This window comes from Thalia democratica, chromosome 5, assembly GCF_965202585.1.
Source record: "Thalia democratica chromosome 5, ktThaDemo2.hap1.1, whole genome shotgun sequence".
NCBI classification, from domain to species: domain Eukaryota; kingdom Metazoa; phylum Chordata; class Thaliacea; order Salpida; family Salpidae; genus Thalia; species Thalia democratica.
Window position 1 is genome coordinate 13,048,603 of NC_139169.1, and position 6,000 is coordinate 13,054,602.

Below are 6,000 nucleotides of genomic sequence, written 5' to 3' on the forward strand. Positions count from 1 at the left end.
ACAAAATAAAAAAAAATTTCAATTTGCCTAAAAATTTCAAAAGTTATGAGGTTTTAAGCTTTTCAAATTTGCCCGTTAAAGGATCCCACACAAACCACAAAACAAACTAGATTATTGTAAATAAAAACGATTCTTTAATTTTGTTTTTTACTTTTTTATTTTTGCTATATGTACATTCTTTAAAGATTATAAAATACTTACAGTTTTATTAAATTTGCAAAAAAAAAAACTGTTCACTAAAAATTATCAGATTGCGCTTACAATGATCATGTCCTTCTTTCCTACAATTTTTTAGGTAGTTTGATTGAGTGAGAATATTGAAATTATCAAATAAGGTTGTTAAACTAAAAAACTGGTAAAAAAGGCAAGTTTGTATTATCAGTAACACTTATAGTTCATATAACTAAATTTCTAACGAAGCATTTCATTTGTTTTAAATTTACGCATTAAAGTGAACAGATTACAGTCTGTAAAAGCTAATTATAAACTTATACACCTTACAAATAAAACAAAAAATATTTTTAAATTCAAAGTTCTATGAAAAAGAGAATGAATGCCATAAACAGATTTAAAAAAAAATAAAACACATCTCACGTGTTTGTTGATATTTAATTAGAATTACATGCATTTTATAGGCAAATTTGTAGTTTATCTACTTTAAACTACTTCAAACTACTTTACCAATGCATCGAATGTTCTCATATTTATGGTTCTAGTTACATAAAGTGTTATTTAAAACCAGTATTTAATTCTTTCTTTTCAAATCTGTTTTGAAAAGCTACAAAAGTATTACGTTTATGCGTAATAATGACTTACGAGTAGACTTACATTGCTTTTATTTTTATAATTTGTGGTACGTTAACTTAACGGTTATTCAGTGAAAAGATAACTATGACAACTGTTTATAAACCTGTGTACAATACAAACCCAACTGTAGACGCTGTCTCTACATGTTTTTAGTTATATAGTTTGTTATGTATTAATTTGAAATTTTACACATATTTTAAGAAATACTGATTTTGTTTCTTATTAGGTTCAAAAAATTAAATTTAAACTATTTTTAGTAAATTCGTTTTATCATAATAAAGAAGTAAATAAGTTTTAAAATACTTAACTATAAACTTAGCTACTTTAAATTCACTATAAAGTACTTACAAACTTTTAGAAGTTGGCTAATATGTTAAAAAATTTTAAATATATTGGTGAGTAAAAATAAAAAAAAATAAGTTAAAAAACTTCGTAATGACGATGACATTTTTTTTTTCCATATAAACATTTTTTTAGAAGCTTAAATATTTACTTGAAATATAGAAAACATTGTTTTTCATATTTTTTTTTCTTAGTGTAATATTAAATAAAAAACTATTGAAAATAATGTATTATTTATAAATTTATTTTAAATTTATTGGTTTCAAGTTTACCCAAACTATTTTATTAATCCCTTATTGACAGAAATTAAGAAGTTATCGCCCTCCTTTATCAGATATAGCTTTATAATTATTAAATCAACTTTTTAATTTTACGCCCTTTACTAGTTATAGCCTAATGATTGCCAAAATTACCTCAAACGGCGATACCGACACCTGACCTAAACGTCTATTTTCATTTTATTTTACTTGAAATAGTGAGTTTTTTGTTCAAATACCACACCATGTTTATGAATTAAACATCAAACTAATATAAGTAAGAAATCTAGCTGAACAGTGAAAGTTTCATAAATGCCCCCTATTCACTATAACAACCAAATAGGGGGCATTCCGATTGATTACAAATATGTAGATAAACTTTACAGCTGGTGTCAGATTTACTACAAAAATATCTTTCGCAGGCCGTAATTGTTAAAAAAAAATCTTATTTGACTATGTAGTTTAAAAAAATATGTCTAAAATTTTTATAACAATTTTAAAATCAAAAGTTTAACAAAGTGGTTATTTCATAAGCAAAATTTTACGTTATTAACTAAAATTAATAGCCATTTTCAAAAGTTTTGTTTTTAAACAAGCTCAATTTATTTGATTTGGACAAGATTTTTTCACACTAAAAGTATGTCACAGGTAAAAGTTCCATCGATGAATTTTGGGCCATAGATGAATTCTATATTTTAAGATAATAACTACCAGTTTTTTAAAATGAAGAAACTTAATTAACCATATGATTATTAATCTATCAATATACCCTCAGTTAACATAATAGAATTTCCTTTTAATTTGAAATAAAACATATTCAAGAAAAGAAATACCAATGATTAGTGTCTGAATATTTTGATTGAAAATTTAGAAATCTTGCAAGTTTTTAGTTGGAATTCCCCTTGAAATTTTACACTAATTAATCCCCCATTCACCTATCTTTTTTTTTTAAACTTGCAATTGACACTAATAAAATCTCACGCCAAATTTTATAAGTGTCAACTAACCGTAGAAGATTTGTTAAAGTATCAAATTACAATAATATTTTTTCTCATATCTAACTCAAATAACCAAAAATTTAGATTGAATAGACTTTGCTCTTTAAAAATTTTTTTTGTATTACGCAACTTTAGTTCAATGTTTCAAACTGACATCACAATCAAGTTTTTAAAACGACCATGGAAAGATTTGGTAAAAAAAAACTTAAAATCGTTTAATTGAAATAAAATTTAAATAACTGTTTTTAGTTAAAAACAAGCTATTTTGTTATACAATGCTATACATGTTTTATATTCAAGCTATTGAAACATTTTCTTATAAGTAGTTGTAATATTTTTTTAAAATTCATATTGGCATATATTTATTAACTTACATACTTCTTTTATAGCTACGTTTTTTTTAATAACGAAAAAATTTTATGCACAATAAAGTTTATTACTTACAATTACCTGCTTGAAAATGTAATAACAAAATGCAATATATAAAACTTTTCAATAGAAATTTATAATAAAATTTATTTTGATGTTTATAATTAAAAAAATAGTACGTTTTCAACACACATTAAGCATTTGTTTATAACAATCAGTGCTTAATAAAACTAGATAAAAAAGTACAACTATTTAAAAAAGTCAAGTTTTGATAAAATCAAATTATACTATTTGTAGCAACAAAATATTTGCATTTAAACTTTAAATGTTGAAACATAAGCATTTTTTATAATTTAGAGTTTCATAAAAGAACTTTAATGTTCTAAAACTATTGCCTAAAAATATTTAAAACCTATTTATAAAATCAAAATGTTATTAATTAACTATTATTAAAATCTAGTTGTTTCAAATGCGAAACATTGTTAGTGCAAAAATTAGGGAGATTTTTGTGTTGCTTTTTCACCAGTATACGAGACTTTTTGTTCATCACAACTTTTTCTCTTCTGTTCGAAAATAAAAAATAAACTAAGTAGATCAGTAGTGCTACATATTTATTAATAAAGGTTAAAAGAAGTGTTTAGCACAATTTTTAGTTAAGCAAATATTGATATTTTTTTAAATAAACACTAAACAAAACTTTACCGGTTAAACATACATAATTGATAACAAACTTGATAAAGGTATTTAAATATCTTTCTTTATAAGTATACTTTATTTTATAATAAATAGTATCTTTCACGCAATCTTAATTTCTTGTGTTAATTAGATTAAATTAGACCTGTATTTTGTTATAATAGTTTAAAGAAGAAATTATAAAATTAAGTTGCAATTGATTTCTTAAGAAAACATTTTGTTGAGCTAAAATTGTGAAGTGTATGCTAGAAAAACTGTGGTATCTTATGCAAATACACCATATTTAGCAGCAAATAAAAGGTAGTTTTTGTATTTAAGTTAAACAAGAAAAATGAATTAAACTAAAGTTATGTATGCTTTCACAAAAATCAGTTTAATAAATCCAAAAACTTTATATAGTGATTTTTGATAATAAGTCAGTTTCAAAACATATTATCTATGCATAACTCTTTCAAAAATTTCTGCTGTTTAATATCTGGCTAACAACCATTTTAAATATTTTTTTTTAATTTAGGATTTTAAGCTAAATAATTACTACCTGATTTTTTAAGAGTATGAAGAATTATTAAAAGTCAAATTTTAAATTGTTAATTTAAACTATATAAACCTGCTAGTTGGTTTTCCAAGTTTGTTAAAGGCAAGGAAGTATTTACGACCCTGGTAACCATTCAAGTTGTTGTTGGTATCCAAGGTACGACCCTGGTAACCATTCAAATCGTTGTTGGTATCCAAGGTGTTTCCGTTCGAAGTGCTACCGAGACGCTTGTTGCCATGGCGACCGGTTCTCACCCAGAAATAATAATTGTACCCGTTCTTGATGGTTTCGTGAATCGTGCAGTGGTGATCATCGAATGTTTTCTGAGTTTATTTAGATATGTCTATATTTGTGGTCTTAGATATTAAAAATAGTTTAGGTTACTTTAAAGTTGTTAACTTCACACATATTTGGAATTTTTGTGAAGTTAAAATATCAAAATAATTGTTTTTAGGATAAGTTTAGCTGCTAAATAGCATTACTTTGACTACTTTTTTTTGAACTTTCTATTATAAAAAAGACATATTGTAGGTACATACCAGTGGCGTCGCGTGGTATTTTTTTTCGGTGGTGCAGAATTAAAAAAAAATCCCCTACTTTAAAACTATTTTTTAGACTTTTTTCTATAACAATTATATTAACTTGCTAATGTAACTTCGGAAATTTTATTTAAAAATGAATATTTATTTTTTCAAAAAGAAAATTTAAGAAAATAACGTTAAAAAAAAGGTAAACACTTTAAAAAATTAAAGCAAATATAGAATTTAAAAAAAAAAAAATTAAGTAATTTAAAAGACTCAAAAAATGTTAGCTTACTTATCAGTATTAATTATTAAGAAAAAGAAAATTTTAAACAGTAGAAAAAATTTAGACAAAACAAATTTTTATTATTTTGAAAAATACAGCAACTTTAATAGTTTTTTATTTTGCCTCAACTTTATTCAAAAAATGTTTGACTAAACATCATACTAAGAATGGTTATTTTATTAATATTTAACTTAACAACAAAATAAGTGTTTTATTAGATTTGGCAAGGAAATTAAAAAGTCTACAAACAAAAAAAATGTTATTTACAAACTGCAAGTTTATTTAAAGTAAAATTTGTTTTACTAAGTAGAAAATAATTGCTTATTTACTGATGAATATTGAAAACAATAAACGAGTATCAACTTATAACTAATTAAAACTTTTTATGTTTGAAAAAAAAAACAGCTTGAATACTAAGTAAAAAACCCAAAAGTAAAACAAGCAAGCTCATGAATAAATTTTACGAAGCCTCTAACTTACAATTTAGATTAAACAGACTAATATTATAATAAGAAAATACAGCAAATGCAATAATATTTCTTTTAGCCTCAACTTTAGTTAAAAAATATTGGAGTAATAAAACATTAAACTATTAATAACTATTTTACTAATATTTAACTTGAAAAAAATCTAATTTCACTTGGCAATAAACTAAAAAGTCTACAAAAAAATAAAATGTTGTGTACAAATTTTTTTTTTCCAAAGAATAACTTACATTACTTAGTAAAGAAATTTTAAAAAATTTTTATAAGTTGGCCTCAAAGTCTTTAAATGATTATTTTATAAAACAAAACAATTTGCTAAAATAGATATTTAAAACACTAAAAAAAAAAGTTATAACAAAAGTATTTTTTTTTGTATATATAAAAATATATATTGATACTTAAAAATTTAAAACTTCTCTTCAACAAAAGTATAAAATTTTATTAAACATAGGATGAAAAAGTTTGATAAAATTTGCTTTAAGAATGATGGAGAATATAGGTTTTCAGTAAAATTGTTTTTTCAGTAAAATTAAAAAGTTTGCTCCTTGTATAATAAATCATTGTACTCTCTGGCTTTGACCAGTTTTAACTAAAAGTTTAATTGTGGAAATTTCAAGTTAATTAAAGAGTACTTATTAGCTTTCTGAAAAAGTTAAAATAAGAACAACATGTAAAAAAGTGCCTATTCACCCTCCCCCCCCCTTACC